This window comes from Cupressus sempervirens, chromosome 9, assembly GCF_028749045.1.
Source record: "Cupressus sempervirens isolate cs-2001-9-10 chromosome 9, ASM2874904v1, whole genome shotgun sequence".
In the NCBI taxonomy this organism is placed as follows: Eukaryota; Viridiplantae; Streptophyta; class Pinopsida; order Cupressales; family Cupressaceae; genus Cupressus; species Cupressus sempervirens.
Genome location: NC_143126.1, coordinates 722,599,693 through 722,627,457, shown reverse-complemented (window position 1 = coordinate 722,627,457; position 27,765 = coordinate 722,599,693).

Genomic DNA, 27,765 nt, shown 5'->3' with positions numbered 1-27,765 from the left:
TGATATTTAATTGCATTATTATTTAAATTGTTAAATGATAATAAAACTTATAAATACTATTATATAATAAGAAGTAATATTAAAATCTTATTGATAAAATTATAATTATCAATAATATTACAAATTTATTATTAAAATTGTTTATAACTATTAATTAAATTTTTATAATAACTAAATTAATAATTAACTAAAACTTTTATTAAAAATATTAATAATTAACTAATTTTTTAATTAAAATTATTAATAATAACTAAAACTTTTATTAAAATTATTAATAATTAACTAATTTTTTAATTAAAATTATTAATAATTATCTAAAATTTTTATTAAAATTATTAATAATTAATATTAAAAATAAACTTTATAATATTCAAAATTTAACACACATATATATATATATATTGCAAAATGTGATTTAATGAAATTGTAGGCCGTATGATTGTGGCTACTGTTGTAGTCGTACTGCGATCACAGTTGCAGGTATAGCTGCAAAAACCATCATCGACTCATATAGCCACTAACATAAGGTAAGGGGGTTGGGTAAAACCCCCTCCACAATTATATATTTTAAATTTTTTAAAAATTTATATTAAATTACAACCTTAAAACAAATCCCCCAAATGTGTAGCAATACATATTTTATTTTATTTTAAGTTCTCACAATAATAATAAAATAAATAATCTTTATTTTATTTTAATTTCTTTTTATAACATTTGTAAATATAGTCTGATAGAAGAATTACTATCAACCATTTGAATTTCTATTATAGAATTTTTTTTTCTTTCAAAACCCTACCCAGATTTAATTTCTCAATTCCATTTTAATTCAAACCCAAACCTTGATCTAATTTCCAAATTTTTGATTCTATTGAGGGAGGATTGCAATGATATTTAATCTCCCATAACCAGATGAAAGTAACATGCATGCCCAAATTCCAAATTACAAGATTGAAAGATTCTTCACAGAAAATTATTTAGATAAACATTAACAAACATGATGAAGACAGGAAAGACAAAGAGCATATCAAAATATGCAAAAATCACAAGCATCTACCTGGACACTAATGTTAATCACTACGCCCCAGAAAACTATAGAGAAAATTCCTCCTCTTAGAACCTCATCCTTTTTGAAAATTTCTTTCCTCTCCAAAATTTGCGGTCCTTCAAAAATGAACCCCCAAGTTGTGATATGGAGTTCTCTCCCAAAAATTGGGGCACTAATTGTGTGTTCACCCAAGAGAACTCCTTGCTCACCCGACTCCAACTCTAAGTTAACTTTTATTTATCTTTCTTTTATCTTTTCCATGCACGTCAACTGAATTATTAAATTATTTTATTTAATTTTCACTTGACTTCATTTTTCAATTAATTAATTAATTTTCAATATCATGTGCACTTTATGCAGTTAAAATATCTTTATTCAATTCACTTGTTTTATCTTTTTAATAAATTTCTTATATTTTAATCTCATGCATGAATCATGTGAACTTTAAATTTTTTAATAAATTAATATCTTTTCTCTTCTTAATTATTTTTGAACATTTAATTTGATAAAATATTTATTAACTTAAATAATAATAATATTTAACACTATTTAAAAATGAACTTTAAATATATTATTATTAAATTAAATAAATATTATCACATTCTAAAATTATTTATATAACTTTTATCTCCAAATTTAATTAATTAAATATAATTAAATATTTAAAATATCATAATAATTTTCTATTAAATTAAATCATTAATTTAATCTTTTAAATAGACTTAATTAATAGAAAATTCACCAAAGACTTATAAAGTAAAATACAAAAACCCATCATAGAAAAAAACACATACAAAATTAAACTAAAGGGTTAATAATCACGAATTAACGTCATCTAATGCATTCATAGGGTATCGACTCAGATACTTGTCCTAATTTTAAATTATGACAAATGGCTTAAAGGCTTAGGATTTGGACTCAAGAATTTATCTCCACTCTCTTTCCATTGAGATAATGCGATAGGGTATGCTGATCTTGGCAATTCACGGAAGTCAATACTCGGTACCTGCAACCTACATAAAATCCATGCATGTACAAACACAATATTCTAAGCTAAATAGGCATGGCAGGAAGTGGTTGATCATGTAGATCCTGACTAGCAGGTGACTACGAATCCCTTCTTTAACCACATCAAAAAAATCATACATAAAGAAAACAAACACATGCACCATACACATATAGTATGGGGTAAGTATCCATAAGAAGACACATAATAATCCATCTAACTAATCATCATCAATAACTGAAATCACTAAATAATCATCATGCATACATGAAATATAGAGTACTAAGTGATCTCCTCATATAATAAACTAAATGTAAAACAATATATGATAATCTCAAAATAATACTACTAATAATCAAGCATAAAACTAACCTAAAAGAGTTTAGCAATGATAGCAAAAATGCAAACTAGGGGCAGGCACTACATAATGCAGTAGATGATGTGGTGAAATGTGATAGCATGGTGGAAATATTGCGAGGAGACAAAGTCCATGATAGTTGAGTGGTAAAAGCTCACCTTGATGTTGATGTTGTTGTCTGTTATTGGATAACCAATCATGAATTTGTTGAATGATGTCGTGAAGGCCTCCTTGTGTAATCCTGATTTATGTGCCAATCATTTATTTTTAAAGAATCCAAGATGAAAATGAAAACTAAATGAATGCAACTAACTATCAGTTTGTAAAGAGATGTAAAATTAATTTTCATCATAGAGCGTTTAATAAAAAGTGACCAAGTACAATCACCACTAGCTTAGCTATGTTGATATGAATACTATGTCACACCAAGGAGTACCAAAAAACATGAACAATGTACATGAAAAATATGATAATTATTAGAAAACAAAGTTATATCCGTAGAAGAATAAAAATAGGAACAAAAACAGTCACATGTCAGATGAAAAACCAATAAAATATCATGACTTCATCTTGACACCTCTAGTAAAGCACATCATTAAGGCACTAGAAGTACATAATAGTGAAAAAAACCATTATTTGCAAACCAGGTGTGCTACCAATTGTGTGTAGTAGTGTTGAGTTTGTTTAGTTCTACTTGGGAGAAACTATTGTACTAGTTGGATAAGAAAGCATGGGTGGGATGTGTCAATGGTAATTTAGCAGCAGATTCTATCTAGCAATGTGCTTTGGTAGGAATCAAGGTATCTGAGTGTCAAACCCAAGGGTCAAGTGTACCTAGTACTAGTACAGTGGGATGCAGAGAGCAAATATATGGTAACACTAGTAAAGAACAAGTCTGAAGTGAGTGATGGCTATAAGTAAGTGGATATCATGGGAATGGAACAAGGCAAGGTGAAGAGTGGAACATGGCAATTGGATATACTGTGAATTTTTAGGAAGCGTGCAAGTGAAAGTATGTTAGGCTCACCATATCAGTCACAGTAGGAGGGTGATACTAGTCAAGGAGGGTGGATGAGGCAAGGGTGAAGAGAGAAGCGCATTTGGTGAACCTCCAAGGAATTGGTGTACTAGTTAGAACTGTAAGTGTTAATTATGGAGCCAAGCAAAGAAAGTCATGTAGGACAAGGGTCAGTGCAACCCGAAGAGGTGGGGATTGAGGTAGAAGAAACACCCTTGTAAATGTTAATGATTTTGTTGGGGACTGCAATGCAATAGATGTTGTGCGTGGTATTGGATGATGAGTTGATGATGCAGGTGGAGAATAATATACCTTGGATGACAAAGAGTATGTCTGGAGTAGAGGAGGAGATGGGGGAGATAAAATATCTTGAAAAGTCCATGGGAGAAGCTTTGAAGGATGTGAGAGGCATTAGTGGGGTGACAAGTGGATCACATCAGTTGCTTACCCTCAAGATTCTAGGACAAGGGTCAACGAAAGGGGAAGCGAGTGGTGTAAATGTGGAGGAGCCCTAGATAGAAGCGGGGGATGGAGATCAAGCATCAAGTGATGTGGAAGAATTATGGAGAATGTTGGCCATAGAAAGAGTCCGAGAATAGAATGTTGAATAGGAAGTTGCATTTTTGTTGGGATTGATGGAGAAGGCATGGGAAGATGGAGCGCAAGAGGAGGCAAGATGGCTATAAGTAGTGGTGGATGTAGAGTGGGTACAGGTGCAATCACTAGAAGTGGAACTATGTTTGGAGAAATCATGGGTAGAGGGAAATGATGCAGGAATGTGGGCAAAGTGGCCATGGGCTCAAAGGTTGCAAGAATATCTAAAGATGGTACAAGTGGGTTTAGAAAGTGCTCAAAATGATCTGGTGTTGTTGTAGTCACAGTTTGAGTCATTTAGGGAGGCAATTGCAAAATAAAACTCCCTGTCATTGTAGCTGCAGGAGTTGTTAGCATTAAGTGAGGGGAAGATTAGACAGTTGCAATAGTGTTTGGGTGAGGCAAAAATAGATGTGAAGTGCTGGCAAATGATGACTGATCAAATGTAGCAGGAGCGAGATGTGGCCAAACGAGCAATCATTGCACTATGAGTAAACAAGCTGGTGGAGAATGTGTTCATGGAAATGCACTAGATGAAAAAGGTACACCTAGAAGCTACTTATTATATTGGACATTATCATTAGGCATTCCCAAATGAGGACCATCGAGAGACGTAGTTCATGGATAGGGAATTTAGACAACTATTAAATGCATAATTACATGGTGGGAGGTTTCCAATTCCCATGGATGTGGTGTGGGTACGTAGAGGACTAACACCAGGAGCATTCACTTCTGGAGCTGGGTTGGAAGAAACACCATTGGTTGGACACCCTGTCTTGCCACCTCCTTCAAGAAGGCCAAAATAAATAATTTGCTTGATGCTTATCAAATGTAAATTTGTCATTGCTATCATAGCAAAATAAAAGTTTGTGTTCGTTGTTATGGCAAGCAAAGGGACAACTAATGTTAATATATTGTCATGTTTACTTTTTGTATTTTTGGAATATATTTGGATGTTTTTGGGATTTTTGATAGATATTTGAATATTTTTGAGATTTTTGATAGATATTTGAATTCTTTTGTGACTTTTGAAAAAAAATGTTGGAAAGGTTTCAATCTCTATAAAAGTGGGAACAATATGATCCGTAGAAGAAGGAAAACCTTTGCTTATATGTGGGGAACTGAATGTCTATGTGGGCTTGTAATGAAAGATAAGTAGAGATTTGCATAACATTTGGAGAGCCTTGATATGCAAGGCATAATTCTACGTATATTAATAGCCTTTACAAATGATTACAAGGCCAACATTGGGATGTTTCTCTAGGTGTGTGCTGAGATAGATACTCTCAAGGCTTATGAAAAGGTGTTTGGGGGCTTGAAAAAGGTGCTTGAGGGGCTTGAAAAGGGCACTTGGGCCTAAAAAGGTGCTTGAGGGGGGGCTGAAAAAGGTATTTGGGCCTAAAAAGGTGCTTGAGAGGCCTGATAAAGGTGCTTGAGGGGCCTAAAAAAGGCACTTGAGGGGGCCTGAAAAAGGCACTTGGGCCTAAAAAGATGCTTGAGGGGCCTAAAGGTATTTGGGCCTTAAAAAGCGTAGAGGGGGGGTGGCAACTTCTTATGCTTACGCTTACTTATTTTGTGCCCCTAGTTAGGTGAGGATGAAAGAGTCTAACATATATCTCGGCTTTCAAGATAGCATTGATATATTTGTTGAAGGGGGCTAGACCAATCATGGCCACTGTGACATAAATAAGACTAATGATCTATAGGGAATTGTGGTTCTTGATAAGAGGAAGGAAGATGGGACTCTATCAATGCCTCTTGTGCTATTCACGTTGTGCCAGATTTTCCAAAGCCCAAAAAGATGCTTCAGGACATAACTATGCTGCTTCTTAATACCATTGAGGCACTTTGTATTTAAATATTTTATGATATGTCATAAGGCCTATTTGAGCTGATGTGAGTCATGTGTGACAAGAATTTCAGGGTGTTGTTAATTTTTTGAGATTTTGCGGTTATGTTTGGTAATTATTGTCCTGTTTTGAATGTGATTGGCTATTTTTAACAACTTTGGAATGGTTTTGATAATTTTTTGACAATTTGTGAATTTTTTTGATAATTTTTGATAATTTTGACAATTTTAATTTTTTTTGATAATTTTTGACAATTTTTGAATTTTTTTGATAATTTTTGATAATTTTTGATAATTTTTGATAATTTTGGACAATTTTTGAATTTTTTGATAATTTTGGAAATTTTTTGAATTTTTTTGATAATTTTTGACAATTTTTGGATTTTTTCGATAATTTTGGATAATTTTTGAATTTTTGTAATAATTTTGGATGATTTTTGATTTTTTTTTATAATATTTGACAAATTTTAAATTCTTTTTTGATAATTTTGGACAATTTTTGAATTTTTTACCTAATTTTGGACAATTTTTTAATATTTTTTGATAAATTTGGACAATTTTTGAATTTTTTTGATAATTTTTTACTATTTTTGAATTTTTTTTGATAATTTTGGATAATTTTAATTTTAATTTTTGGATAACTTTGGATAATTTTTGAATCTTTTTGGGAGTGGAATGAGAATGTGAGTGAGATTTGTTGGAATATGGGGGTAACCAGGACCATGTGAAGCACCTAAAGAGGCAAGGAGACTAAGAGCACACAAAAAAGTGAATAGTGGGCATGGATAGGTATACTTGGTATGTGGAAGGAAATGAAAGAAGTTTAGGACATCAAATGGGTCGACTGAGGGCTAAAATAAATAGTGGAGATTGTTGATCAAGGTGGATAGCTGAGATGTGCATTGATTTTCCTTCAATTCATGTCTATGGTATCTCAATACATAGTCTGACTCCATGTTTCTCTTGATCTATTGTGCTTCTCTTTGGTGCTATTATACTGGCTATCTCTGTTGTGGTGAACTACATCTAAGGCCAAAGAACCACTAAACTGTAACTCACAAGTGTTTCTCAATCGGGTATGTGTGAAATTAACTCGACTGTGCTAGATAGGCCTTAAACAAGCAAAAATTTTCATACAAATAGTTGGTCGAGTACTATCTTGTTTTTTTTCAGCATTGAAGGACTTGTGTTGTTCAGGAAAGTCCAAAGGTGCTATCTCTCACTCCTTTTTAAACTAAAAGGTGGCATTTTCACTTCTGCTATACCAAATTTTAGTTTATTTTATTTTATTTTTGGAATTTTTTGGTGTTTTTGATTTTTTTGGTATTTTGAATGTGTTTCTCAAGGCTTTAGAGATAAAATCTCTTGAGATGGATGTTATTGATGGGTTCTGCTAGGTTTGTGCCATCACAATTTGGAAGTCTATAAGTACTAGTCCTAAAGGACTCTGTGATAAGGTAAGGACCAATCCAATTGGCTTCCCACTTCCCTTTTTTTTCTCTAGCTTCTTGGTTCTTAGGGTTTTCTTGGAGCACTAGGTCATCAGTTTGAAAAATATGGGGTTGACCTTTATGTTATAATGTCTTGATAACCTATTCTGGTACACTTTGAGGTGTTCATAGGCTACACACTAACATTCTTCTAACAACTCTAGCTACTCTAGATGGGTCACTTTGTAATCCTCATCTGATAGGATGTCCTAAAGAGTAACTCTCAAGGATGGGATCTCAACTTCTAAAGGAAGAATAGCTTCACAACCATAAACTAAGGAGAAGGGTGTCACACTTGTAGGTGTCCTAACACTCATCCTATAGGCTATAGGGTGGGGTTCAACTGTAAATGCAAATCTCTACCAATATCATTGATGGTTCTTTTGAGGATGTTGATAATGGTTTTGTTGGTGGCCTCTACTTGGCCATTGCCTTGGGGATAATAAAATGGCGAGGAGTGGTGTATAATGTGAAATTTTTCACATAGTTCATCAATTATTTAATTTTTAAAGTACAAGGAATTGTCTATGAGAATGGCATGGGGTATGCCATATTGAAAAATGATATGGTTTAGAATGAAGGAAGATATTTGTTTTCCCATAGAGTCAACAAGTGGTGCTGCTTTTCCCACTTAGTAAAGTATTTTGTGGTGGTGGTAATCCATTTATGTCTACCAAAGGAAGGTGGATGTATGGCTCCAATCGAATCAAAGCTCCATTGATAAAAAGGCCATGGTATGGCCAAAGGGTTTAGCTTTTGTGCTGGTGCACGAACAAGGTTACCATGGATTTGGCATTTTTTGAAAGTCTTGACATAGTTGATAGAATGCTTTTCCATGGTTGGCAAAAAATAACCCATCCTAAGAATCTTCTTGGCTAGTGTGAATCCACTGGAGTGTGACCCAAAAATCCCTGTATGGACTTACTATAGAGTGACTTTATACTTGTCCTTTTCAAGAAATCTAAAAAAAGTACTGTCAAGATCCTTCCTATACAACATATTGGCCACCAAAGTGTAACATGAGGTTTGTCATATGAAATTTCATTTTTGGTTTTGTAAGAGGTTGGAAGGAATGGTATTATCATGGAGGTAAGTGATGATACAATTATACCAAAGGGAATTGGGAGCATCTAAGCGGCAAATGATAAGTGAATCAGGTTGAATAAATGTGGGTTGAACCACCTCTTCTACTAAGAACTCATGTTGCTCATGCTACTCCAAGAGCTGGAGTAAGGAGGCCAAGGTGGCCATAGCATCTGCTACTCTATTTTTATCTCTAGGAATTTGTTAAAAAGTAATATGAAAAAAATATGCCTTGAGGGTGTCAACCATATGTTTCTAAGGCAATAAATTTTTCATCTTTGGTCTGGTAAGTGTCAATGATTTGATTTGATGATCAACTGGGAGTCTCCATAAACCTCTAGTGCTGTCAGATTTCCACTCTAAAGCTAGTTTGAGACCCAATACCAAAGCTTCATATTCTGTCATTTTGTTGATGCAAGGAAAAAGCTATTTTTAAGAATTTGGGATGGTAACACCTAGTGGCGTGATGAACAAAATACCAATGCCTAATCTATGATGTGTGTAGGAACCATCAAAATAGAATTTCCACGTTACTAGCTTTGTCTAAAGAATGTACATGTTTGAGAAATCAGCTAGGACAGAATTTGAAATCTCTATAGGCACATTTTCCAATTAATTGGCAATGGCCTATCCTTTTATTGCTTTCTTATCAACGTACTCAATGTCAAATTCATTTAGGATCATCACCCATTTGGCCAATCTGTCTGTTAATGCTATTTTGCTAAGAAGATATTTGAGGGGGTTAATTTTGGAGATGAGCTTGACTTTGTGTGTTAGAAGATAATGATGTAGATTTTGGGATGCAAAAACTATGGCTAGACATTCCTTTTCAATAAAAGAGTAATTGAGCTCATAATTGACCAAGGTACAACTGATGTAATAGATGACATGTTCCTTTCCTTAGTCATTTTCTTTTGCTAGGAGGGCTCCTATTGATTTATCTGTTAGAGAAATATATAGTAACAAAGGTTTGTGTGATATTAGAGGTACTAACATGGGAAAATTCATCAAGTAGGTTTTGAGTAATTCAAAATCTTTCTGACATTGATCATTCCACTAAAAAATTATATCTTTGTGTAGTAAGCGGGTGAAAGATACACACTTTTTGCCAACTAAGAAATGAACTAACGAACTGATTGAAACCTTCCTTGAAGAGAGCATAGCTGATTTAGGTTTTTTGGATGTTGCATGCTGATTATGGCTTGGACCTTTTCAGGGTCAACTTCTATCCCTTTCGCTAAGACAATGTATCCCAAAAGCTTGACTAATTTGATGCCAAAGGTGCATTTCTTGAGATTGAGCTTGACTTTGAGTGCTTCTAGGTAGGTGAATATCTTGGCCAGTATAGGGAGATTTTCTTCTCATCTATGAGATTTGGTGAGGATGTCATCCACATAATCTTCCATAAAGATATGCATCATATCATGAAAGATAGCAGTCATGGCCCGTTGGTAGATGACCCCAATGTTCTTTAGCCCAAAGTGCATCACATTCCAATAAAATGTGCCCCATGCACAAGTAAAGGCTATTTTCTATTGATCTTTTGGTGCTATCCTAATTTGATTATACCATGAAAACTCATCCATGAGTGAAAACATGGAATGGCTTGCTATTAGGTCTACAATGGTATCAATGTTGGGAAGAGGGAAATCATCTTTGGGACATGCTTTGTTTAAATCCCAAAAATCAATGTAGATGCATATGCTACCATTCTTCTTTGATATGGGAACAATGTTGGCTATCCATGATGCATACACCAAGGGCTGAATAAAATTGGTGCTAATTAATTTCTCCAACTCTCTTTGACTAGTAGAGCTATATGGGTATGCATCTTTCTAAGCTTTTGTTTTACTGCCTTAACCTCTGGAGAAATGTTGAGATGATGGAGTATTAATGTTGGGTCTAATCTGGGCATGTTTGCATAAGACCATGTAAAGTTTATCTATCTTTCTTCAAAGAATCAAATGAATGCATCTCTTTCCTCTATGCTTAAGGACTATGCTAAATAAATGATCCTCAATTCTTGTTATGTGCTAATATTGATTGGTTCTATTAGTTGAATCAAGATGGAAGATCTTTCCTTGGAGTATTCAAGTAAGGTATCAATCACCCCATCTGTGGGTGCCATAGTTGGGTTTTCACCTTGGGATGTGCCACTTCTATTTGTTTCTATATATTTGTCGAGATCAGCTACAACTTGGTAGTGATAATTAAGGCTATGAAATGCTTGACTTTTTCTAGTGTGACTAAGTTGACTGATATCAAAACCAACTATATGTGTCTCTTTTTTTCTTTTTTGACTAGATGGTTCAACTATGTTAAGGTAGATGAAAATGTGATGGTCAGTGTCAAAATGAGGAATGTGGCGAGGCTCGATTATATCCTAGTTAATGAGTTTTGGATGGATTAGGGAGAGTGATTCATAATATGGAAAAGGTTTAGTGAGGTTTAAAGACATTATTTCATTGGATGGATCATACACTGTATCTATTAGATCTATGACATGAGCTTCTTCTAGAGTATCAAGAAAAGTAGATCTTGCTAGAGGCTCATAGTAGTCATCTTTAACTTCTATTGGAAAGAAGTCAAGAAGTAGCGTTTGAAACTAAAACCCTTCAACATGTTCATCATCTTTTAGGCTACTTTGATGTGTCTTGACTCTTGGTAAAGTGGGCCCTAGATAAGAGGTTGTTCCTTGTGTAGCCAAACTATCAGATGTGAGTATGTGAATAACATCACATTATTTATCATGAAGAGACTCCAAATTCCCATTTAGTGGAATCATTGTCATCTTCATTATTGGAGGTATTTATGGATGATTCTTTCATGGGATGTGAACTTGAGAGGGATAGATTTACATTTATGATGTTAGTTGTTGTTTGGGTATTACCATCCCTTTGTTTAGGTACCTACACCAAGGTGGAAGAAGAGGAATCACTATTCTTAGGATGAGCCTTGGAAGAGATTTGTGTCTTGTCTTGTTTACCATACCCTACCCCTATTTTGGACCTATTGGACCTGAATTGTGCTTATTAGAGGTTCGACAATGCCTGTCCCTTTCCCTAAGTGACCATCTCCTATATATCCCATTTTTTTCATGAGATCAAAACCTTTTTCATGTAGGTGGGGGAGATGTCAACATTTATTTGACTAATTTCTTCTATTGAACTTGGAGGTCCTCCACTTGCTTTGATGAAATGTGTGTGATAAGGCTTAGTGGTGGATGATGGTTTCCCATTAGATTTTAGAGAAAGTGGGGGATCAAATAAGGAGACTGAGTACTCACCCACCCATTTGCATTGCAAGTTACACTTTCTATCAAATTCTTTCATCAATCTATCCATTTCTTCATAGTGTGACTATTTAGGGTCATTGGATGATGATGGTGAAGGAAGGGAAGGACCCAAACAACCAACTTTCTCTTTTCCCTTAGTTGATGTTGATGAGTGGTTGTCATTTTGGTAGGTAGAGCATGAAGCATCTATAGATGTGGACTGGTTGATGTCATCTGTTGGTGTGCTAGTTTTTTCCCTATTATGAGGGACACATGAATTATAATATTGGGAAAAATGTTGATCTCTGGGTATGGTCACCTCTTGACCCATGTAAGGAAATTTAAGATATTGATGGTAAGTGGAGGGAGCGACCTGCATGTCATGAATCTATAGTCTTCCCAATGGGATGTTATAAGTTAATTGTAGGTCTAAGACCTAACAAACCATTTCTTTCACAATTGGTCCTACTCTAATTGGTAGAATAACCATGCCTTTTGAGGATCTCTCCTCATCGTCATAGGCTTTGATGGTGATTTTATTTCTTGGGTCAACAACATCCTCTGAATACCCTAGGGCTTTTACTAAATTGAGTGTGCAAATATTGAGGCCTGCCCCACCATCAACCAATTCTCTCTTACCTCTATTTCTATGGATAAAGACTTTAATATGCAAAGGAGAGTTTTGTGGCTAGATGATAGACATGTCATCTTGGGATGAAAAAGAAATATAGTGAGGGGAAACTAGATTACTAACCATGTTCTAAAATCTACTCACATCTAGATCATTTGGCACTAAGGCTTTGGTGAGTAATTCTTTATGCTTCAGGGAGATCTATAATAGTTCAAAAATGGAGATATGGGCCAAAGTCTTAAGTAATTGGTTGACAAGGTTGTACTCGGGCAATGAAGAACTTACAATTGCATGATCAGGACTTTTCATAGATCCTAGTAGAACAACTTTAGAGGCTTGACCTTAGGTGATGACATTCAATGACTATTTCTTATTTTGGTCCTTAACTATGATAACATTCATGGCATCATCAAAAATAGAGATCATGTTAATGGTGCTATCATAATGATGCATGCAATTAACCTTAGTCTAATTAGCTTTGGAGGATTCCTCTTTTTTATGGCTCATGAAAGGGTTCTTGAAGGCCATATGGTCTTCATTATTGGTAAGATTGTTTACTTTGATGGTTCCATCATTGACTATTTTTTGCATTGCCCCCTTAAGGGAAAAACAATTATTTGTTAGGTGCCGCCTATTTTGATGGTAGGCACAAATGTGCTTGTCATTCCACCACTTCGGCTTGACTTGGGGTTCATAGGGTTTGGCCTTAGGAAGTACAATGAGCTCTTCAACCAAGAGGGTTTGCAAGGAATTTTCACAAGACACTCCAATAGGAGTATACTCCTTAGGTATATCAAAAGATTGATATCTATGGGGAGGAGGAGCTTGATTATATACAACTTTTTGATTGGACATCAAGGGAATTTTTTTATTATGTTAATAGAGTGGGTGGACATTGTCTTGATAGGGTGTGTTGGAGTTGGTATTCTTGATAATGAGATATGACTAACTTAGATTGGTTTGAGGTTTGACATGGTTAGTTTTGACCATCTTGTCATTAACAATGTTCTTGTTGTTGTTTCTCCACCATGACTTTTGTTTATTAGTTGCCTGATCAGAGGAATTATGAGTCTATGTGGAGTTATTTGAAAAGCCCTTACCATCTTTTGATAGTTTAATGATGTCATTATTTAGTAAGGTCTCTTCTACCCTAGCAACATTTTCTAAGGTAGTTTTGAAATCTTTAGGCCCTTGGAGTTGGAGCTAGTAATTCATCGGTTTTGAGAGACTATTAATGAAGATGTAAGTCTTCTCTTTTTTTTGGTATGTCTCTATGGTACTTGGTGAACATGTGTCTCCACCATTATAGGAAGGTCTTGAATGACTTGCCGAGAAGTTGTTTTGTGTTACATAAGTTGATCATTGTGACTTCCCTTTTGATATTGTAGGAATATTATGAGATGAATATGAAAGCTAGTTGGTCAAATGTTTTGATATTGGAGGGTAGCTTGGAGAACCACTCCATGGCTTTCCCTCTAAGGCTCTTAGGAAACATACGGATTAAGTATGTCATGTCATGGAAAAATTCTATTCTTAGGGTATAAAATTATATGAGGTGATCTTGTGGATCTGATGTGCCAAAATATTTATCATATTTTGGTTTTTGTACATTTTGTAGGAAAGACATATAGGTAATGTTCTTATTAAAAGGGAGAGGACACACCTTTTCAAGGCTAAATTCTACATGTTGCATTTTTCCTTGCTTTATCCTTTCCATTTCCATTTGTATGTCTTGTAATTTTTGTGTCACAACATCTAGGGTGACTCTTCTATGTCTCATCTCAAGTTGGTCACATCAAAATTAGATGGTAATTTCACACCTTGTTGTGCTAATGTTAGTATATAACACTCCTTGTATTTCTCAAGTATCTTGTCCATGATGTCAACAAGTTTGGGATTTTTCTGAAAATATTCAATTTTAGTTTCAATACTCTTGTCATCTCATGCAACAAATGAACTCATTGTAGCTAAGTATTCTAAATTTTGGTTGAACAAGGTTGAATCATGAATAAGTGCATTTAGTGAGAAATTTGTTGGTGAGGTAGGTTGGAGGAGATTTAAACGTTTTGTGTATTTGGTGGTTATGTTGGGTATTCTAGCACTCACGTGTATAGGTGATCATTTTGGTTTTGTAACTATATTGGTTTTATGTGGTGGCATGAAATGTGATTTGGATTCCTTTAGTTCTTATGCATTTTTGACATGTGAGGGTTTCAATCGATTGTGATTTTTTTGGAGTAACAAGCTAGCTTGGACAAGGTGTTTGACAGTATTGATGAGATGAGTTCACTTTCATGAAGTCAGGTAGGGGATGGATGCATGTCTCTAAATTTTTTTGGCTTGATGTGTGAAATGAAGCAATAAAAACTATTGGGTTGATAATGAAATTTGTAGCTCTGCTTGTTTTGAAAAGATATTTTTAGAAAATTATGGAATCTCTCAGACTTGTGAAATACCAGTGAGGGAAAGGGTATCCAAATTTGTCATTTGTTCACAATTATCATACATGCAGATTGCCTTTATTTTATGTCTTTTCTCAAATGCATCACAATATTGATTAAATGTGCTATTTAACAAATCATATGTGCTTTTTAAATGCTCAGATGTACTATTCTAATTGTCATATGTGTTGTTTAATGATTAAGATGCATTGTTTAGCTGAGCAAATGCATTATTTAAAGGCTCGGATGTGCTGTCATATAGGAATATGCATTATAATAGAGATCAAGAGCATCATAGAAATATTCAAAAGCATCATTTTATGAAGTATATGCACTACTTCAAGGTTGTTTAGAAATGTTCTTATTTTGGACTTGGTTTCTTTATGCTAGTTTGAAGTTGCATCTTTCAGAATGGCAGTGATCTGCACTAGTGTTTCTTATTAAATTTTTAAGACACATCCAAGCATAATAGCTGTATAAATCAAGGTAGAACATAAAATTTTACACACCTATAAAACTAAAGGAAAGAGCTTCCTAACAAGGTCATCTAAAGCTAGTGACTAGTGGGTTTTAGTGTATAACTAACTATGTTCAAATTTATCTCTCTTGTGACAGAGAGCTTCCCACCAATGCTAAGAAGGTTTGGTACAATCCCTTATGGGACTACTGGAGGAAGGCTATATTCTAAACATGGGTGGCTTACATTCGATTGGGAAAACAATATTGGGAGGCAATCCCTCTCACTGGCTTTGCTAAGGAAACTCGAGAGGTAGCCTTTCTATGGCTGGATAACCCTATCTAGTGGAGAGTAGGAAATGGAAATCATAAAAAGGTTTGGGAATCTGATCACTCAAGAATAGTGAGAGCATATCCCTACTATTTTGACTTCCCAAACAGAATAGACACAATGTTTTAATCATCGACCCTTATACTACTGAAGATAGAGGGTCTCCTAGTTAAGCTATGTGTGCATTCTTTCCTTGTTCAATTATGACTGATCTTTATAGAAGGTTAGGCATTTTGATCAACTCAAAGGAGTTGAAAGCATAGGCCTACTTCTATTTTAGATTAGCGAGATTGAATGCTTCTATTAGGCTATGTTTGCAACTTAGAAATGCCACACTTTAAATTATCAAGAGCCAAGGTCCAATTACCTAATTCAGATCTAGCAAAGGCTAGGTGCATTTATGAGGGTCTTTATTCTTGTTGCACGCTATCTATAATCTAAGAGCTTTCATTAACTCAGAAGGAATCTGTAAGAAAATCATATTTGGATCTAGAAGTTAGATTTAAGAAACTATAATTTTTACCAGATGCATTACAAGAATACTCATATGCATTACATAAAGCTTTGTATGCACTATTTAATCTAGAAAATGTACTATAAAATACTTTATATGCACTTCAAAAATAATCAAATGCATTACATAACTCTTTTTAAGTGCTACAAAAAGTTTTAAATGCATTAAAAAACTATTTAAAAGTACTTCAGAAAGATTGAATGCATTAAAATAGAGTTCAAAAGCATCCAAATATCTATCAAAACCATTAACATAGAGCTGAAAAGAATCAAAAGATTCAAATTTGACTCTTGTGTGTTTGGGGAAGACTTTGGGACTTTACTCTCACTGATACAAAGCCTCCAAAACACTGTAGAACCCATAATCAATGATATCTGCACAAGGAAATAATGAGAGACATAGATCTATACTAAAAATGAAAGACTAGACTAAAAGATTCTAAAATAGAGAGGCTTTGAGCTCAAGCCCCATGGTGGGTGCAAATTTACACGGTATAATCATGTATTCATGAAACTTTAATGTAGAATGTAGATAGATTGAAAAAAAACTAGACTACACCCAAGAAATCATTATCAAAATATAAATTCTATGAACATCTAATGTCTCTTGTGTTGGCATTATGATACATTTTTGTCATTAGTTACAACACTTATTGGATTCTAAATGCTTACCGAGCTCTCACCGGAAGCCAAGCTTTACCTAGTTCTCAGTGTTTACTGAGTAATCAAGGTGAACAAAGAAGTCAGTATTTACCGAGTAATCAAGGTGAACAAAGAAGTCAGTGTTTACCGAGTGATCAAGGTGAACAAAGAAATCAGTTTTTACCGAGTGTTCAAGATAAAGAAAGGAATCAGTTTTTGACCGAGTAAAGATGTACTAAGATGTAACCGAGAACTTCATGATAACCGAGCTCCTAAGGTTATCAAGGAAATTAATTTTTATCGAGCTCAGACGGATATCAAGGAAACTAACTATCACCGAGTCACAAGGTTCTATCAAGTATTTCCTTTGATCACCGAGCAACAGTTCAGATAGAAGTATTCACCGAGTGACATCTCTTCTACCGAGTCTCCAGTGGTTACCGAGTTCAGAACTACTCAAAGTGTTTAGTATGAACCGTGCCTTCACTTCTACCGAGTGCATGATGATGCCGAGTAACGCAGTGGACGCCGAGTATCAGAAGGACACCGAGTCAGTTCAGTGAACCCGAGTTTTTACCTTGGGCCGACCTTGTATAGAGATTTGCACTTGTTGTTTTAGCCGACCTTGCATGTATTGTTTATATGGATGGTATATATATGCAATGTATTGTATCATTCAAACAACAGTTATGGAAATGGTAATGAGTGGAAATGTGAAAGTGTGAAAGTGCGAAAGAAATACATGCGTGCGAAAGTATGTGGGCTGAATTGTGAAGATATTCAGCAGGTCTAGTTTTGAAGCAGAAAAGTTTTATCTATCACATCAAGGTGAATCGGAGCATAGCGGATCTTATCAGCAATTAGTTGTAATCAGATCCACTGTTTCATTCTAACAGGTGAATCAGTTTTTGCAAATCCTTTAACAAGGTAGACTTAACAGTCTTTTGTAAATCTCCTAACAGAGTGCATACTTTATTGTATGTTTGGAAATCCTCTAACAAGGTGGATCTAGCAATCCTTTGTGCTCCTAATAGGGCAGATCACCAGAAGTGGTCATTGTAAGCCTTAACTGGCCAACTTCATACTGCAGTAACGAAGCTTGTGGGTTTCATCCCCACCCCAGTTTTACTTTCTATTTGGAAGGTTTCTGGGTCATCAAATCTCTGTGTTCAAGTGTTGCAAATGATTTTGTTTCATGCTTACAATAGGTTACTTGGATGAATGATGAATATATCAGTATACAGTTTTATTGTTTGAAATTTTAGAAGTTACTGATTCACCCCTCCCCTCTCAGTTGCTTGTCATTTCTTGAATATTTCCAACATCTTGTGTGTTTGGGGAAGACTTTGGGACTTTACTCTCGCTGATACAAAGCCTCCAAAACACTGTAGAACCCATAATCGATCATATCTGCACAAGGAAATAATGAGAGACATAGATCTATACTAAAAATGAAAGACTAGACTAAAAGATTTGAAAATAGAGAGGCTTTGAGCTCAAGCCCCATGGTGGGTGCGAATTTACACGGTATAATCATGTATTCATGAAAATTTAATGTAGAATGTAGATAGATTGACAAAAAACTAGACTAAACCCAAGAAATCATTATCAAAATATAAATTCTATGAACATCTCGTGTTTCCCTAACTACAATTGCTAAGAAAGCTCTCAGACTAGCATCTCAGTGATAGTTCTAGAATGAGAGTATGCTTAGAATGGATATCTACAAGAATGCATGCAAGATCTATGACTATAATGCAGATTATATGAGGATAAAAACTCTTAGAATGCTATGACAATGGACATACAATGAGCTAATAGGTAATAAATGATGTTAAATGACATAAAAATAATGCTAAAATGCTATGAATTTGCTAGAATGATAATACTAAAATGATAACTCAGAGTTTTCCTATAGTGCAGATGCCTAAAACTTGGGTCCTTTGGCTCTTGGATTTCCCTCCTATTTATAGGATTTCAAAAGGGGTTGGGGTAAGAATCATGATTTTTACCTTTGACTGGTGGATGAAAGTGAAACTAAAAATATCTCATAAGAGACTAGGAGGAAGAATCCAACAGACTTGGTTTTGAAAATAAATGGGGATATTTCCAATTCTTTTAAATGAAAAAGGGAAATTTTTTCTTTTGTGAGGATAAATGACTTTATTGAATAAATAAATGTCTTATTTCTTTTCAACATTTTTAATTTTTCTTCCTACCTTTTTGAATTTCATTTTATGAAATTCGAATTGTTTTTCTCCTCTTTTAAAGTTGATATAGGTCTTGTCAATTTGATAGATAATTAATGACTTGATGTGATTTTGATTTGAAAGTCTATTGTGTTCTTCTGATTTTCTCCTTTGTTCTTCTATCTTCCTCCTTTATTTGCATTGATTGATCAAAATTGCGTAATTTAGGTCTTTGCCAATTTTTGGGTGTCTACAAGCATAACAAAGAAAGAAATGGAAGCAAACAATGAATTGAGGCTTGCGTAGTCAATACGAAGTAGTTCATGATGAGTTAAAGCTATGTTCAAGAGTGCATATCATTTGGAGATTCTATGTGTGTGTGCAAAACAAATCAACTTTATCGGTAATAAAAAACAACTTTTTATGAATAATGTACTTGTGCGATTAATGCAAAGATCAATTTGGTGAGATTTAAAGGACACAAACAAGATCTTATGTACCATTTGTGCATGTGAAGTGTGAAGGAGTAGTAAAGAACAAAGTGAAAGAAAATTAAAGTGCAAAGTTCAGAGAACCCTAGTTACGTGCATAATCAAGATATTTACATTTTACAAAAGAATTGAGCTGTGAACTAAGTTTAGAATTTGACTGTTAATATTGACAAGTCCTTAATTCAAAATGTTGAGGAAGAAGCAATACTTAAGATGAAAACCAACTCAATGAAATGCTTAGAGTATGACCCTAGTGTCACATTTTATAAAGTTATGGAAAGAGTCATTCGCTTAGAAGATGTGAGTAGCTACATTAGAAGAAAGTTTGAAATATTAGGAGAAGAACATGTTTCTACAAAATTCAATCTAATTTACAACTAAGATATGAGTTCTAAACAAAGGTTTGAGCATCTAAAGGAAAATGACCTGGTGAAACTCCTATTTTATTATGAATATGATAATGAAGAATGGACTAAGATTATACTCAAGAGAATCCATGATGGGAAGTTTTGGTTAAGAGACAATGTAGTAGAAATTTCAGCCAACCTATTTCATGAAGTGACCAATCTTTGCAATAAGGGCAATATACCTATTAATAAGAAGAATGTTAAGAAGACAGTTTTGGATAACACAAAATCAGTTAATAATGGAAGAGGAAGAGTTATAAGTAAGATCAAACAAGATGATGTATGGTTCTTGAGCATAATCATTGCAACTAATATTTTTTCTAGTTCTAGAGATGATGACATGGTAGCTAGATTCATACAAGAAACCTATAAATTGTGTATTGAGAGAGAGAATGCCAATTTAAGTAAAATCCTAAGAGTGTAGTTGATTGAGAATCTTGAAAGGATGAAGAAAGTTAAGAACAATCAATTTATATTCTAATAATTGGTCACACTTATTTTTTCCATTTTATTAAGATATTTCCTTTCATGTTAGTAGCTAAATTGCTCAGAAGTGATAAGTGCACTATGTATAAAATAACAAAGATGCATGATAGAGATCCTATTGATAAATTCAATAGTAGCACAGATCTTATTGTGAAGATTTTTCAAAATGAAATGAGAGAAAGATTAAGAATACCATCCCCTATGGTAGAAAAGTTTAGAGATGATATTTGTTTCATGGTGGATACTAATTTCTCATACATTGAGGTAGTAGAACCTAGAGTGCTATAAGTTGACCCACTTGCCTATGAGATCTTAGAAGAAGAAATTGAAGGATATGAAAAGTTAATCCTCAAATTAAACAAAGATGAAGAATTTAATAGGATTGGAACTTATGATGAGATGATGCAATCAACAAGAAATGCAATAATAAAAAAGTCTACTAAAAAGAAAGTTGATTAAAAAATAAAGAAATCAATGTAGGAGACAAGCATGATAGAAGAAGTGATGAGTGCATTAAAGCAAACCATTACATGAATGAGGCATATATGTGAACAATGAATGATGTATGTGTCACCCTTGGCATCAATAGGACCATAAAAATTTGTTACTATAAAAATTATATCTATGGCCACACCTATAACACCCTTTACCAAAGTATCTCAAGATCAACCAACTATCACACCTGCTATTCCACTCTCTAAGCCATTTGAAGAAGAAGAAGAAGTGGGAGTAGTTGAGGCCAAGGGAAAATATTTAAGATTGGCTAAGGTTAAACAAGAGTCTCTTGATTCCCCAAGGAAGAAAAGAATGAAGGCTATGGCATGAGGACCTAGGAAGAGACACAAGGAGATAATGACCCCCGAACCTAAGAAAAAGATGAGAGGACAAGTTGAAATAGTGCCCGAGTCACAAAAAAAGAAGTAACCAGGAGCTGTAAGCATATATAGAAAGGTTTAGAATCCTAAAATTAAGAAGTTGAATTGTGTAATCATAGATGAAAGTAACTTTGTGCAACTAAACATGTTTTATCATCTATACACTGGAATTGATAGATTGGAGCTTGAGAATGCAATTATTAGACATATGATATTATCTAATAAAATATTTGAAGTTATTAAGGATGAGATTCCTAAAGACATTTATGAGAAATTTATAAACAAAAGAAAGAGAGTAGAAAATGATGACAAGGGAATCAAAGAAAACTAGATCAAAAAAATGTGTAAGATTGATAGTGATGAGAACATAGCAAGTCTACTAAAGAGTCTTGAGCCCTATCTTAGGAACAAGACTAGAGGCATACTAATTTTGGGAGGTAATTATCAAGAATTTAATGAAGAGAAAAAGAAATCCATAGTATAGATGATGGAAAATATGAATAAGAAAACAAAAAAAGTACCATAGATTACCACTGGCAAAGATACCTTGCAGATTGACAGCACCAAGGTAAATATTGACACTTCTGAAGAACCTTTCAAGAATTTTGGCAGTAATGTTGGAAATTTTACTAGATATACTAGCTTAGAAGAAGAGGATGATGAAAAGAAGAAGCTAGAAGAAGAAGAAAAGATAAAGAAGGAAGAAGAAGAGAAAAGATTAAGAGAAGAAGAAAATAAAAAGAAAGAAGAAGAAGATAAAAAAAAGGCAAAGGAAGAGCAAAAAAGAAGAAAAGAAGAAGAGAAAAATAAAGAGGAAGAAATAAATAAAAAAAAGAGGAAGAAAAGAAGAAAAAGGAAGAGGACTAAAAGAAGAGGAAGGTAGATGGAAAAAATGAGAAATGAGAAGAAGAGAAGAAAAGAAAAAAAGAAGAGGAGAAGAATAAAAAGAAGGAAGTTGAGAAAAAGGCCAATGTACCTATTTCTTCTAGGAAACCCCTTACATTAGCAATACTAACATGATCAGATGATGATGATAAGATTGAATTGATCTCATCACGCAACTATATTATTGAGAAGAATAGGAAAGTGAAAAGTCTACAAAGTTCATTGGTATAAGTGATAGATAGACTTCAAAAAACTTTAGCTATGAAAATGATAGAGTCAGTCGTACAAGATAGAGAAAAAGCTACAGTACAAGATTTTGATGTAGAATTTACATGTTTATCTTTTACTGCAACCATATAAGCACATGCCAAACATGATGCACATATGTTTGACATTGTCTATCAAAATATTAGAAATGACTTGGGAGCTCTTGATGCATGTATTAAGGAGTTGATAAGATGTGAATAGGAAGAAAAGGTAATGTGTGCAAAGTGCACATTTTTATTTAAGTTCACTAAAGACATAGATGAAGAGCTAAAGAAGAAGCATGAAGAACTCCAAGTACTGGTAAATAAGCTTCAACAACTTGATCAAAAGATATAAGACATTAAGGCTAAGAATGGAAAGACATGATGAAATAAGTCTTATTGAGATGAATAAAGAGAGAAATGCTAAGAGGTTTTCACTTCCCAGAGAAAATTTATCTTTGAAGATAGAAACTTTGGAACAACAAGTAAAGGAATGTCTCAAGGCAAAGACATGTTTTTAGAAGTTTGTCTATTCAGATCTAAATGTAGTTGAAATTGCATCCTATGAACTTTGCACCCTTCTTAGCATATTTGAAGGAGTTAGAGATTCATCGGAAAAGAACTTCAAGAGTCTAAAGAGGAGTTTTGATTAATATATGACACAAATATCTACCTAATTTAGAGGTATAGATCCAAATTTTGAATTGTATATAAGTTTTGATACTTTTTCCATTGACATCAAAGGGGGAGTAACATGGGAAACTTGTACGATGTATATAGAAAGGAGGAGTAGTAATAATTATAGTCAAAGGGGGAGCTATAATGTAATAAGAGATATAAGGGAAGATGGAAATGAAAATATGATGATCCACAAACTCTAAAGTTTTTAAATTTTTGTTAAGGACATGATTTTTGTAAAGTTTTGATCAACATTTTGGGACTTAGCTAATTTTATCATATGTTTCCATCAATTCCAAAGGGGGAGATTATTGGAATTTTTTCTAAGTAGTTGAGTCATAGTTTTTATCTATGGAAACAAATATTCTTGTATAAAGTGAGCATGAAGTGAAGATGAAAGTACAACAATTATAATTTGAAAATTGTCTAAGTATTAGTTAGTTTATTTGGCAAAGTAGATACAGTTTTGCTATGCATAGTTGATAGATGTATTATGAGTAAGTGCAATGATGAGAGGATAAGCCTACAAAGGTGTAGCACATAAAATTGTGTTGTAGACACCATGTGCTAAAATAAGAGTGGAATCACTATGTTGTCTAAATGAAAACTCAGTTAATTATGCAAACTCTAGTGTTGTAGACACCATGTACAAATGTAATGAAATCTCTCATAAAGTAGAGAAAGAGGCTAGAAAAATCTCATGGGAAAAACCCTCCCCAAAAAAGAGAGATGAAAAGACAAGATGCATGGATGGATGGGGTAATAAAGACCCCCCCCCCCCCCATCCCCCCACTACGACACACATCAAGTATACACAAAAAAGAAGTATGAGAAGGACAAAACCCCATAAGAAGTCCCCCCCCCCATAAGAAGAAAAAGTCCCCCCCAAAAAAGAGAAGAAGAAGAAGACAAAGTAGTCACTCCCCCGCCCCTCCTGCCAAAAAAAAAATATAGAGTGCTAATTAGTGATAACTGCTCCAATGTAGAAGCTGATCTAGGGCTACTGAATATTGTTCCTCCCCTTTGGAAGAAACAATGATAGAGGTATAGGTGAGATGATTCTCCTACATGTAGAAAGAATCCTAATAATGAATGGTGTCTTAGAAACTTGCTCAACTATCCTTGTGTCGATGTTGATGGTCACTCCTACTAGTACTGCTAAAAAGAACAAGTGCATTTCTAGCAAGGATGGATGTAGAACATGTCGCAAAGAACAAAATATCTCCTCAAATGATAAAGAGACCTCTTGTAACTACTATACATAAGGATCCACAATCATATCAACTTGTAAAGGTTGATCATGTAGAGAATGGATAGGAGGGTTAGAGTGAGCCCTGGTGACAATTGAAGAAGATTCTACTTCATTAAAAAGAAGATGTAAATCATCAAAGATGTCTCCCAAATTTTCTATGTGTGACTCCATGAAAAAACTTGAAATATCTGTCAAGAAGTCATCCATTGATGTTGAAGCTGGAAGACTAGGTGTACCATGTTGTGTTGAAGTACATGAACCTATCACTATGGTAATGGATGAAGTATTTGCCTCAACAAAGAGAAGACAAATATAATCAATGATGTCTCCCACATCTTCAATGTGAGACTCCACAAACAACTCTACAATATCTAGAAGTCATCCCATGAAGCTAAAGTAGGAAGACATAGTGTTTCTTGCTACATTGAATTAGAAGCATTTGTGGCTAGAATTGGACCAGTAGTAGCAATATGAGTATCAGGAGGTGTGATCTCATTTGGAGATGTAGAGACCATGAATAGAGTGACTGGTGATAGAATGTCCTCTAGAAATAGAGGAATTATTGAATCTCCATATGCTTCCCAAAGAGACATCCAAATATCATGAGGAAAACTTGTCATTCTAAGAGGAGCAAGACATTCCTTACTCATACTATTATACAAAAAGTGAATATATTTAGTAATATATGTCCAATTAAGATTTGGTGGCAACATCTTCGAATAGAGATAAGGGAGGACTTCCTGATGTTCTCTTAGATGATCAAGTATTAATGCATTCCATCTATGATAGTTATGTGTTGTCGACTTCGGTCTTATACCAGAGTGACCTCTGTGACAAGACTCCATGAGATCAATTAATGAACCCCACAAAATGCAAAAAATCAATCAAGTCCTCCCTAATGTATGATTTGGTGCTTTATATATAGTGTGTGTATAATAGGTCACTTGTCAAAATATACAAAGTGGAATTCTAATTTTGATGTTTGCAATTGCCTTTTGAGGTTCAAATTTGGTACTAAGCACTGTAGCTCAGATGTAAAACAATTTTGAAGAGTAATGAAAGCAATATAATGCAAAAAAGGACCTAATTCTAAAAGTAATATTTTTCTTACACAACCTTATAATATAATTGCAAATCTAGAAAGTAGATGAAAAATTAAGCACTTTAAAAAAAATAGAACTTGATTTATGTGTCCAGATGAGCTCGTACTAAGCATTTGAAGTTGAAAAATTAGGATTTTAAATTTATAAAAAAATTTAGGAATAGAGAGCTAAAATATCCTATAGCAATGTGTAGATCACAAAATTCTACCCCAAAACGAAAAAAAATTGCTCTAAAAAAGGAGTCTATATGAGGGAGATATCGCTATTTGAAAATCACCTCTATAATTATTTTTCCTGAATCACTGCCGTTATACCTCCAATTAATTAGATGACTCTAGATTTCACCTCAAATGTCTATTTTTGGTGAAACAAAAGTTGATTTGGGGTTTTTTTGACCTTCTAAATATGATGCAAATATCTAATTTGCACCAGCAAGCTCCAATCTTGTCCTGCAAAAAATCTCTCCTACTAGCCTGATGGCCAAATTTTTTTTGAAAAATAATATAGATCTAAAATATTGTAGAGAAATTGTAAAGACTTAAATAATAAAATATGTAGATTTGAAAATTAAATTCAGAGATCTTAAATGATCATATCGTATTTGCAAATTGGGCCTTCGGGTGCCAGTTTGCAAATTTTTTTTGCCTCAAATTCAACTATGGCCTAGGGTAGGTGAATTTATAGTCAATTTTCACCAAATTGATGTTTTGAATGCAATGGTGAGGTCCACTTCAGCTCTAGACATTCCCAATGACTGTGATACTCTAGATCTGGGTCAAGGTATCCTTAGAGAGGTGAAGCAAGATTGGTCTCAAACAACTATGTGAAGAGAAATTCCCTCATCTTTCAAACCATGTAAGAGTTTGGTATAGCTCTGATACCATATAAGAATTTGGTATAGCTCTTATACCATGTAAGAATTTTCCTTAGGGTAAAATCACCCAAGATCAATGAACTCAAGCACAATCACAAGGATAGACCAATAAGGTATGATCAAAATAACAATATCCAAAAAAAATTTATCGTCATTCAATGTTTTGTCATGTCTAGTACATACACACTAGAAGTGCCTAAATATAAAGGCCTTTAGAATACTTCTAGAATGTCAAGGAGTCAACATACTGATAAGTCATACAACTAAGTACATGTCCACCAAGAGTGGATTATCCTCTATTAAGCAGAAGAGTAAGTGCAATGATGAGAGGATAAGCCTATGAAGGTGTAGCATGTAAAATTATGTTGTAGACAACATGTGCTAAAATAAGCTTGTAATAACTATGTTGTCTACATGGAAACTTAGTTAATTATGCAAACTCTAGTGTTGTAGACACCGTGTGCTAAATTAGAGTTGCTTACTTTAGTGTTGTCAACATGACAACTCATAAGAGTACACAAACTCCTAGGTTTCAAACTAATAAATAATAAAATAATGCATTGACCTAAGTAAACTTAAGTAAAGTGTAATAAGTGAATACTTATTTACACCAACAGATCTGATCCTTCTATCTCATATACCATTTGAGGAGGATTCTCTGCAATCAATTTTTTTGGTATTCATCCAATAACATTTAATCATCTTTGGCCACAAAATTACATGTTTTAAATGACATAGTGTTGGCAGAAGAATATGAGGATCTTGGTCGAATAAAGCCTTGCATAATTGTGGTAGTGTGGTTGGGTAATGACCCATACTAGATCTATCAACACAATGTGGACAAAGCACAATGTCAAATTGAATGATGAATTCATAGCCACCATTGATAAGACATTTTTCAACACAATGTGGATAAAGAATGATGTCAAATTGAATGATTAATTCATAGGAACTATTGATAAGATATTTTTCTCAAATAGCATGACATTAAAATGGCAGTCAAACTTTGAAATGTTTTGTAAGCTACAAATGTTTGTGTACCCATAAAGAAGTATGCAAATAACATATCAAAATTCCAAGCTTGGACAAGGTACCAATAACAAAAAGATATTGAAAAGAAGATGGAAGAATAAACCCCTCCAATGAGTAGGACCTAATCTAGTTAGTCAACAAATCAATAGTCATGACAAATATCAAGAAAAATACATTGAGGCAGTGAGGTGTGATCACCAATATCATAAGCCTGCCCTCAAAAATACTATCCATGTCAAAATTATGGATAAAAATAGGTGAGAACATGACCATTTAAAGGATTACATTAAAACATCAAGACATGCATTAAGGTGAGTCAAAAACAAGATACATGCACGATAAGAGGAAGGGAGCTGGGCTAGTCATTTGCTACGTGGCAGTGATATTAACTATGCAAGACCAGAAAACATAGTGGTAAAAAGGAAAGGGAAGAGAATATTCTTAGACCATTTGTGATGTAAGACAAAGATCCCAAAATATACAAATAGAAGTCCTTAGGAGATTATAAGTCATC